Raw genomic sequence first — 11,824 nt, forward strand, 5'->3', positions numbered from 1 at the left:
CCTCTGCACTCACATGCACATACACCACACACACAAACATATATGCACAGTCACCAACAAGATAAAATAAGTACTGTGATAAGGCCTTGCTCCTTTTGAATGCAAGATTGTAAACCCTGTATCCTCAGGGCTAGTCCAACCCTCCAAGATTTCTGTTTTCTTATAAGAAATAATGATTTTTATCTCTTTGCCATCCTGTAACCCAGAGTCACACCAAAAATATGGAGTTATTCTAGAAAAGTTAGAAGATCCAGCCACATTGGAACTTTGTCCTCACACAATCCCCATTTTAGTGGTACCGGTGCCCACACCAAATGCCTGTTTACCCCCCTGACAGTTAAATGCATCTGAGTCTCTGATTCCCCTCCTGTAGGTCAGCCAGTTTCTCCTTTTAGCCTAGATAAGAAATTCTGAATTGGAAATGAACTGCTATCAAATCTAATTCATATGCAAAGAAACCTGGATTGTAAGCAAATACGTGGAGTGCTGTTATCTTGAATTTTTCGTTTAGTATGAGTGGATTCTCTTAAGTTTGTTCAAAGGTGAATTCGCAAATGCCCAGGACCAGGGCAGAATCAGTCTGCCCCTCCCTAACACTAGCATCAAGCAATCTAGCAACTCCTCTAATTAAAGGTCTAGCAGGCTCATAAGATTCCCAGAGCCAATTAAACAATGCTCACCCTTGTACCTCCCAGTAGATTGGGGAGCCGCTCGGCATTTGCTGTGATTGATATGAAAAGTAGCAACGTGTTTTTAAGCACACTGAGCACTGCTGTAACTCTATGGAGCACAAGCTTTCAACACAGCAGCCTTTTATCGTCTGCGCTTTTGGAGTGTGAGAACACCATGAAAGCTGCTTGCACCGCAGCCTTCCTCTGGGCTGGGAATCAAGGCCCCCAGGAGCGGGTGGGCAGCTGGAGAATGACAGTGCGGGAAGAGGGAGCCGCAGCTGTCATCTGAATAGCATTTCCCTCTGTCATTATCCTTCTGCCCAAGGCTCCCTCCATTCATATTCATGGCTTCCATGTTGCAGAGCACCAGGGCTAGCTCCCTTTGCACCTTGCATCCCTTGTCTCTCCTGGAGTTTCTTGTTGGTTTACGAGGATCTGTTGAGTCGATTCAGAAAAAAATAAGCTAGTAGAAATTGGAGCTAGTTCGGAGACACTCTACCGGGAAGAATTTATTTAAATGCAAGAAGTTAAAGCCAAATCTGTATGGTAAGTTAACTTTATATGCACCACCGTTATTTAATTCCATTAATTTCCTACTAATTAGCGATTAATTTTTTGCTACCTGTATGGAAACAGTAGTTTTGTGCTGTTTATATTCTAATTAGGAAGCTGTACATGTTTAGTGCAGAAAATGTAAAACTACCACAGTTAAATAACGTACAAAGAAGAAATTTAAAAATCACTCTCATTAGCAGTGAACAGTAAGAATAATTTTAGGGAGGCAGGAAAATCTTAGGCAACTGTCCTAAGCCTGCTATGCAAGAAACACAGACAAGCATGCTTGTGGTTTTGTGCAGCACCACAATGAAGCAGAGTAACTTAGAATAGCGCATAGTTGTAAGGACTCAGGCATGATGTTGGCCTGCGCCCCTGTCACCTGGCAGAATGCACTCAGGCAGTACCCTGGTCAGCCCAGGTGCAAAGGACCCCTTTAAAAGAAAGACTCCCGCTCTCTTTCCTGTGGCTCCCCTGGGGCAGACGGTAATTTTTCCTGTCTCCTCTTCTTGTCTGTCTTTTCTCTGTCTCTGTCTCTACCTCTGTGATACATCCCCCCCCCCCCCCCCGGCTTCTAATAAAACTTCTCACTAAGCTCTGTCTGCCTCTCACTTGTTTGTCTCTCTACCTCAGTCCGCCATGGAATCCGCTAAGGTTCTCCTCATGTTTTATCATAACAGTAGTCTGCTTTTTGCATTATCATGTGTTTCCTTGTTGTGTACAATACTAAATCATAAATATTTCCATATCAAAATATTTCCTTGAAAATTTTATGTGTCCATATAGAAACTTATTATTTGGATATTCCATGAGTTTTGGGAAGTTTGAGTTTTTCAAATTTGTACAAATTGGTGCATAAAGTTCTGCAAATAAGCTTTGTGGAAACTCCTGGCTTTTCATTAGAAAAGTCGTAGGGTATTTGAACTTCAAAGTGACCTCCACAGAGGCTGTTTGGGGCAGGGCCTCCTATGACAGTGTGTGAGGCCCCACACAAGGAGCTAGGATAGCCAGCCTTTCTTGAACCTGCCTTCATCCAGGTATTTTCACTACAGAAAGGAAACCAACCACTTTCTACAGTTTCTTGGACAACAGGAAAAAGAACGCAGAGTGTGGCAAGCTATGGAAATGTTTGCAAGAGTGGAAACAGTGGGGGCCATCTCAACCATCGCCTGAGTTAGCATTTATTTTCTGACGAGTGTGGATAAACATGCACAACAGAATGGATAATCCTGCAGGAAAACAAAATAACTGCCAGGGGAACATCTACTTGCTCTGAGAACCCTTGGGATCCAGAAAATAAGTACTTCATAACAACAGCATAATGAGGCCACCGGGGCGCCGAAAGCATTAGTTAATGAATGATTTTAAAGTTCTCCAGGAGCCTAGGGAGAGTTCAGAGTGGATAAATTCCTTTGCCCATAGCGACCGATATCTGCCTGTATGGTGTAGCTTGTTTAAAACAACTAAAGTCTTAAAAACATGTATTTCCCAATTTCCTGTTGCAAATGAGATGTGTCATGTTTACCAAAGGCCTGATACTCTGTTGAGGGAATTATTCTTCAACTGTAAATCTAAACTTTTGAGCATCTCCAGAGAGGTTGAGTAATCAGTACTGTACTGTCCAGGTGTCCCAATCTGCAAAAGAAGAGCCATAGGAAGAAGAGCCATTAGCTCTGGACTTGCCAATGGCTAAGCATGCGTGCTCTCATTAGAAGAGCCATGCTCTGCAATTAGATCTGATACGGTAAGTGCTTCCTAATGGTTGTCTAATGAAACTTGGATTTTCACTGATGAAACTTCTAAGATTTTGGGGTAAGATCTGAGGGTTGAGATATAGTGGAATCCCCATGTAGAACAGGCTGGCTGCAGACTCATAGAAACCCACCTGGCTCTACCTCCTGAATATGGGATTCGTAGGTGTGTACCATCATGTCTGGCCCTCCCTTGGTCATTAACTCTAGGAGTCATCAGTTCTCTCGACATGGTTTTGGTGTTGTCCACAGGTCAGCAGGGCATTCCTGGTTTCTATAAACCTATGGGAAGATCACTGACTAGGAAGTTGTTTGACTCTTGCTGAGGTTTCCCTGGTTCATTTCAGGTGGAACTGATTTTATGGGTTCATTATTTAGGGAGTGAGTCAAAACAGAAACAGGCCAAAATGGAGTGGCTCGTGTGAGGAGGCAATGAACCTGTCCATCTGCCCCAATAGTGCATGGAGCTAGTTCAGTAATTGAAAACGGTGAATCTGGGACTCATATTTTTATGCAAAAGCCAACAGCTATTTTCTGGAACTTCACTCCTCACATTCATGGACATACTCCTTCATTCATTTCTTGACTTTTTCTTAAATGGAGTATCTGGCCTTAGGGTAGCAGCAGCCCCTTGGGGAGGTAAGATGGGGCTCCCAACCCTGTGGAGCTCTGGGGTTCTAAGTCAGTGTGACTGGTGGATGAATGCTGTGGTGAAGTGTGCCCGTGCATGAAAATGGGGAACCCTGCTTCATACCCCTTCCCAGCTTAATTCATTAAAAAACTTTCTGGCTGCTTTACCTTGGAGCCTCACCTCTCAGGTCTGGCCAGCAGCAGCTCACTCAGTTAGAAATATAACCTACTGGGCTTTAGAGCTGGCTCTAAAGATCACTGGTATCTCTTCCAGAGGACTTGGGTTCAATTCCCAGCAACTATTTGGTGCCTCACAGCCATCTGTAACTCAGCAAGGATCTGATGTTCTCTGCTGACCTCCCATGGGCACCAGGCAAACACATAGTTCACAGACATTTATGCAGGCAAAACAGCCATATATATAGAATAAAAATTAAAATAAAGAATTGTATCCTCTTGACTCTATTCAGGTCCTCTGGATGACAGTTTCCGTTTTTGGTTTGATATGAGACAAGACCTAACATCTTAGACCAGGCTTGATTTTCCCTGTAAGAGAGCCACCTGCATCTCTCTTCCTCCACTGCACTGGGATTGTGCCACTCCTGGCCACAATTTAAGCCTTAAAAAGATCTTTAGGATCTAAAATTTGCCACCTTGTCAAAACTTCTTATTTATGGAACGGAGAGGGGAACATTACAAATCTATATGCTTAGAAAACATAAGAGTTCTGTCTTGATCAGCAAGTACTGGAAAAATGTAGCAATAATAGAATAACCTCCTTTAGGACATGCCTAGTGCTTACCAGGTGTGGCTGCTGAGCCACTTAAATATATATTACTCATTTTTCTCCACAACTTGTAAGATAAGAACACACATCCCCCCTTTGCAGATTAGAAGTTGTCGGAGGTAGAGAGATGTGTCCAGGCTTACAGCAGGAATTTAATCCTGGGTGTTTGCTTGTTCCAAAGCATTGTTCTTTCCCCATAGACTTCCAAATGTTGGAGCCACTGTCCAGCAGGCTTGCTTTGAGTTTCCTTTCATCTGTCAGGTGCCACAAATGGCCCTGAAACCGGAGTTAATTATCTTCTATTCGGATACAAATCACTAACTGTTCTCTACTGGCTGGTGTGGTGCCTGGCAGCTGTTGGCTCCTAGATGCAGTTTAAGTAAGTGGCTGAGTCCATTTGTCTGCTAAATTGTAATCCTAGATATGAATTGTTTTTCTGAAAATCTTCAGATACACTTCATTTGGGGGTTATTGGGAAAGATTTCCTGTTGATATTTGGCTTGGTCCTATTTCTTTACTATGGAATATGCTTTACTCAGGGAATGCTTGTCGATCAATTATAAAAAAAATAACATTTCTCCTTCTTGATGCAAATGTGCACAGAGATGTGTATGCACAGGTTTAAATTTTACAGAATCTATTCCTGAGCTGCCCTCCCTATACTTTCAAATCTCATTTGCAAAATTCTTTTTTCTCTACTGTAAGGATTCAGTTTGATTGGAGAAGTGGGAAGTCTTTTTTTCAGTTTAAGTGTCTTAGATTGGAGTTTAAGATGTACCTTACAGGTATTATATAAAAGGCACTCCTAACATAGATAATGTTCATGTCACTGGGCAGTGGTGGTGCACCCCTTTAATCCCAGCACTCAGGAGGCAGAGGCAGGTGGATCTCTTTAGTTTGAGACCAGCCTGATCTACAAGGTAGTTGCCAAGACAGCCAGGACTATTACACAGAGAAACCCTGTCTTGAAGGAAAAAAGAAAAAAGAAATAAAGAAAAGGAAATGTCCATGTTCATCTTTCTAATCTAGAATATGGAAAAAGAATGATGGGTACAGATATATGTCCTTTCTCCCACTGTCCACAATGAAACACTTTGCGCCACTGGGGAGAGAAAATACCATTTATTCAGGCACAGTGATTGTGAGCCCACGTTCTACCCACTCCTGAACTGGTTTGCACAACTTCAAAGTTTCCTATGATTCGTGAGAAAGAATTTTTTTCCCTTTAATAAACAGTACAATCTACCTCAATCTCAGTTTCTCTAATCTCTGGAACTGGTACCACATCCTCATCACAAAGGTGTTTAATTTGTATATTGAGAGCTGTGATAGCCTCAAAAGAAGTTATAATATATTTTGTTCTCCATAATTATGGATTGCCTATAAAATTTGCCCAAACTGTGTAATTATCTTATTCTTAGGAAGAAATACTGTATTTTATGAGCAAGGACTTGAAAAGTGGGTCCTGTGTTGAGGGCATATATAGAACTATTATTCCTGCTATTATCATCTTCCTCTCGGGTATGTGTCAGTTTCCAAATCTAAGAAAACCATCATCATATGGTATACTGTTTGGGGTTTTAATAAAAAAGTTTTTATTCTGGTTGTCTATTTTAAATCTTCCTTTAAAAAGATTTATTTATTTGTATTTTACATGTGTGAATGGTTTGTCTACACACACACACACACACACACACACACACACACACACACACACACACACACACACGTTCACTACCTGTATATTGTGCCCAAGGAGACCAGAAAGAGGATGTTAGCTTCCCCATACTGAAGTTATGGATGGTTGTGAGCCACTGTGTGGTTCTGGGAACCAAACCCAGGTCCTCTGCAGGAGCAGCCAGTGTTCTTAACCATTGAGCCATCTCTCCAGCCCTGTACCCTTCCTTCTAATTTGATTTTGTAGCCCTACTTCTAGCCTCCCTTTGACTTTCCAACTCACTGTCACCACAACATTTGATGGCATTTATTAGACATGGTTTGTATTTCACATGTCTTCATGCTACAGGTGACATGAAGGCATGAGAATGAGTCCTTAAGTAGAAGAAACCTGGTTGGAGACGTTGATCTGTGGACTCTTAGGGCAACTCATGGAACCTGCCTAGAGCTTCTCTGCCACTTCTTCCTCCCAGCCCCCGACACACTACAGCCTTTGCATGTGCTGTTTCTTCTGACTCTGAGTTCTCACTTGTCTCCTGCTTAATTCCCGCCTATCTTTAATGACCAATTTCAAATCTCATCTCCCATTGAAAGTTGAAGTCCCCCCCTTACATGCTGATATCTGTTGCCCCCTTTGTGAACAATCTCACAATTCTGCAGGCAGGAATGTGCTTTCAGGATTTCATGATGAGTGTGTGAGGGTGAGTGGGGACATAGGAACATGGTCCCCTGTGTCTGTTCACAGAGATCTTCCAGCAGCCCTAGTACATTGTAATTGTTCTCCGTGTTTGCTCACTAAGGCACTGGCCTCAGTCAGTTCACTCACAGGTAGGAATCTGATTAATGTACACTAAGAGGATTGAGCCAGATTATGTTAAAACATGGTGTGGAATTCTGTTTGGACAAAGACCTAAGAGAAGAGGACATGAGTATGTGGTGAGCCATGCTTGGCTGTGGCACACAAAGGGAAAGGCAGCTAGTGAAGTGAGAAGCTTGTCTGACTTGCCATTTCACCCTGCTAGGCAGAAGAAGCATGTTCGTTTGTTCTAATGGGTTTATAAAATGTTAGATCATTGACTCAGTATGCTGGCTGGTTTTGATGTCAGCTTGACACAGGCTAGAGTCATTTGAGAAGAGAGAACTTCAATTTAGAAAACGGCCCCCAACAGATTGGTCTGTAGGACATTTTCTTAATTAGTGGTTGACATGGGTGATGCCCATCGTGGGTGGTCCCACCTCCCAACTCCCTGTCCCTTAGGCAGGTAGTCCTGGGATGTTATGAGAAAGACTGAACACACCATGGTGAGCAAGCCAGTAAGTAGCATTCTTCCATGGGCTGTGCTTCATTCAGTTCCTGCCTCTAGGTTCCTGGCTTGAGTTCTTGACTGACTACCCTGGAGGAGGGACTATTATCTATAAGATGAAATAAACCCTTTTCTTCCTACACTGCTTTTCATCATGCTGTTTTATCACAATAGAAACCCTAACAAAGACACCTGGTGTTGCATCATTTTTCCTCCTCTGTAGCCTGCTGAGTGTGATTAATTAAATAGAAGTACCCATATTAAGGGATCATAAACTTGTTGAAAGGCTTTCAGTAAAGCTTTTATATTCATCAGAAGATAAACAGGCTACTGCCTTTTGACACTGAACTGAACTAGAAGTGACTAGGAAAGCTGTTCACTTATCCACAGACACATCCTACTCATGAATAGATGTTTCACTCAAGGTCCCTGGGTACCAGGCTTATGCTTGTACTAGGCAAGCAGCAGACCATAAAATACAGTCCCTCTGACATCAATCTCACTCTCTTTCAGGGAAAGAGAAGACCAGAAAGCTAGCCTTCATCTCGACAAAAGTTATGAAAGAGGAAGGTACAGAGGTAGAATGCCTCAACTATATCCTGGGAGGCCAGGACAGTTTCTCCACAGAACTTGTCTAATCTCAGATCTGAAGAATGAGTGATAGAGAGCCACAGGCAGGGTCAGGAGGGGAAGAGGAGGAAGCACACAGGCCAGGAATAGTCTGCATTAGGCCCTGGAGTCAGAGAACATGGCCCTAGGGTACTCAGGAAGTGTATCTGACTGGAGAGCTGATTCAAAGAGAAGTAAATGCATGAAGATCAAGAGACCCCTAAGGCTATGGCCAGGTGCTTTAACTGTGTTGTGATGGTTGGAGCACCTGGAGGGTGCTGAGCCTTGGATTGTGTTGAGAGACCACTCTGGCTACTCAGTGTGGATGATGGATGTGATCAGCTGCAAGTAGCTTTTGAAGCAGATGCATGCTGTGTCTTTCCTCGCCTCTAATTAATCTCAGTGAATGTAATATTATGATGTTTCTCTGTCAGTCTCATCTGCCAGAGCTTAAAGGAAGGAGTGTGACTTAGGGAATCCCATCTTCCCTACCATTTCCAGACCATGACCTTTTACAGCATGTAATGTTCCCAACAAACAGGATTAGAAAATAGTATGGGATGAGGAGAAATGCAGACACCCTCAGATCTGGCAGAGCTAAATAGTTTGCCATATATGCTTAAGTTTCCCCCACTTCCCTCCTTTCTCCCAGGTAACCCCATTCTTTTCTACTGTTTCCTTCTCCAGCATTAACATCTACCTTGTAGTTAGTTAGTAAGCATTGATCTGTTAGATAGATGATAGCTAGACACATAGATGGTAGATATAGATAGATAGAATAATAGGCATGACAAATAGATAGATAAATAGATGATAGATAGAATTTAACTAGCTCAGGCTAACTTTGAGCTTCCAATTCTCCTGCCCAAGCCTCTCATAGATGGAATTACAGCTGTGTGCTGCTGTTCTTGGCTTTCATATACATACTTTTTTTTTTTTTAGATTTTTAAAAATGTTTATGTGTATGGGTGTTTTGCTTACATGTGTGTATGTGTGCCACATGCATGCCTCGTGCTAGTGCAGGTAAGACAGGGGTGTCAGATTCTCTGGAACTGAGTTACAGAACCAACATGCAGGTGCTAGGAACTGAACCTGGGTCCTCTGGAAGAGCAACAAGCAAGTTTACCAGATGTGCAATCTTTCCTGGTCCTTCCTGCATATTTTTACTACCATTTTAATATTTGAGTGGAACCATAAAGAATGTGGTATCAAATTTTGTAGTTGTTCTCCTTCTTTAGCCTCCCTGAGTTTAGAGATTCATCTGTACTGAAGGTGGCGAGAACATAGTTTGTTCTTCTAGAGGTGGAATTGCTCACGTGATGATAGTATAGAGACTTAGTGCCTTGCTGAGTGAAAGGGTGTAATTTCTTTCCTTTTGTGGTGTGATATTTCCTTTTCCAGGGCCTAACTCCAGCTAGGGGGTGGGCTTCAACTTGTACGTAACTCCAGCACTCTGCAAGCCACCCCCAAGGCCACCCAACCTACATATGTAGTAATAACTCTCCACTAGCTGCCTGAGTTCCACCGTCATGTTAGGGCCCCCAAATAACACACAGAGTCTTATATTAGTTACAGTGCTGTTGGCCAATGACTAGGATTTCTTATTTGCTAGCTCTGTCTTAAGTATCAACCATAACCATTAACCTATATATTTTATAAACACTTATCTTATAGAGAACGCCAGCAGCATTCATCCTCTCATGGCGACTCTCTTTTTTACTACATTTCCCAGAATCCTCCTTCTCTCCTAGTCCCACCTATCATGCGTCCTTATTGGCCAACAGTGTTTTATTCATTAACCAATAAGAGATATATACACAGAAGGCCTTCCCTATCACACAAACACACAGTTTGTCTCTTATCTCCTAATTAGGAAAGTCCATGCCTTGACACCTCCAGTTTGTGTTCCATTCTACACCAGGAATATAGTGTCTCTTCCCATGGAGAGAGAGCAGAGATTAGCATGAGTGCGAAGAAATTCAAGGCAAGTGTAACTTTAGTTCCAGATGAAGGAAGGGGTAAACTCCTACCATGTACTGCTTTTGACAGTGAGAGCCCAGGATTAACTACTGCTGGGTATGAATCTGAGTCTAACAGTAGACTTTGCTTAGGGCACCTGCTGCCTTCAGAACTGTTGGAGAAGTGGGGGAGTGCCACACAAAAGACTTCTGCTGAATTTCTATGCATAGCTGAAAAAGCTTAAATGACGGGAAGAAAACCACAAGTAAAAGAGGAGGCTGGACTAGGAAAAGCAGAAAGAAATACAGTCAATACACCCACTTTATTTTCCCATGGATACCATATAATAGGAAGCTATCATGGCAGCCTGGAAGAAAAGTGGTTTGGAGATTTCTAGCCTTAGCGCATCAGAGAGTAGAAGATAGCAGGCCAAGTACGTGGTGGAGACAGGAGGTGAGAGGTCATCAAGGATGGTTACCTGCCTCGTGGGAGCCAGTCTCCATGTTGGCAGCAATGGGGAGTGGTGTGGTTTGCAGATCTCTGATGACTCAAACAAGTTGGTACGACAGACCGTTTCTTTTGAACACTGATCTGGAAATAAAAACTATCAGCCATGGAAGTGGAAAGGGTGCACCAAAGAAGTCATGACAAACCTAAATGGTGGGAAGACAGAAGCCCTGATGGTTTAGAAGACTCTATCAGCAGAGTGACTCAGAGTACAGCAGAAAACATGACACCGTGCTTGCATCAGTCCACCCGTACGCCCTACATATTTCCTGGGGCTTTTGTGGGCCCAAGTGAGTTCTGTACACACAGGGCTCTGCTTCATAGCTGCATAACACAGGACAGGAAAATCCCTGTCTTCTAAGGGCTCTTACACATCCTTACTTCCATTATCTTTTTTACCCTGGAATGTAAAAACATCTCTGGGTGGATGAGACAGACCTCCATCTTTACTGTGTTGATTAGGAAATCTGTATGTTCCCTGATCTCCAGACCAGCAGCACCTCTAGCTCTCCAGGCTGCTTGCTGAGCCCATATCCAGTAAAAGATAACCAGGTACACACTTGTAGAAACATCACAGAGAATTGTGTCCCAGCATGAAGAACTCTTTAGCTGCCCTGTGTCTCTTTCCACTTTGCACACAGCCAAGCAAGCCCTATTTTCTCATCCTTTGGGCTCATGAGAAATCCATATGTTTTTTCTTGCATTATACTCCCCAAAGTGCCACTGTTAGTCACACTGTCCTGGGCATGCTTCTCCTTCTCACTTCTAGAAGACTAGATCTAATATAGAACAAAAAATTAGGTAGCACTCAGAATGCTGAATGCTAAGTAAAAATTTTAGCCAAATATTAAACTCTGAAATTTGTATATCTTGGGACTAGCTTAATTATGCCTGAGTCATTCAGAGTGTGTCCAACCCACTCAGCATTACAGTAGGCTACCTCCATGTGCTGTCAATGGATCGTCAGATTTGAATTTATCAGAAGAAATCCATTTATTTCCTATACTTAGAACAGCCAGACTTTCTTCTTTATCCATTTAATCAAATCAAACTTTGATGTTTATAAAAGATAATGTTTGGCTCCCTTCTTTATACACAAGCAAGAAATGAAAACACAATTGGAAACCACTATACTAGCTCTTGTGCTCATGTATTCACTTTCTTTCACTCTCCCCTCCTCTTACACACACACACACACACACACACACACACACACACACACACGATATATATATATATATATATATATATATATATATATATATATATATATCTTGGAGAAATAGTTCTGAGAATATAGTTAAGTGATACAGCCTTTGTCAAATATGCACAATCCCTGGGTTCTATATCCCCAGAACTGAAAAAAAAAAGATG

At 42.4% G+C, this 11,824-nt stretch overlaps 1 protein-coding gene across 1 annotated transcript in view; it reads left to right on the top strand.

Annotated features, from left to right (window-relative positions):
* Mob3b (MOB kinase activator 3B) overlaps positions 1-11,824 on the top strand; it is a 190,050-nt gene that overhangs the window by 25,583 nt on the left and 152,643 nt on the right. The gene's annotated exons all lie outside the window — the stretch shown is intronic.

Source organism: Cricetulus griseus, chromosome 2, assembly GCF_003668045.3.
Source record: "Cricetulus griseus strain 17A/GY chromosome 2, alternate assembly CriGri-PICRH-1.0, whole genome shotgun sequence".
Classification (NCBI taxonomy): Eukaryota; Metazoa; Chordata; class Mammalia; order Rodentia; family Cricetidae; genus Cricetulus; species Cricetulus griseus.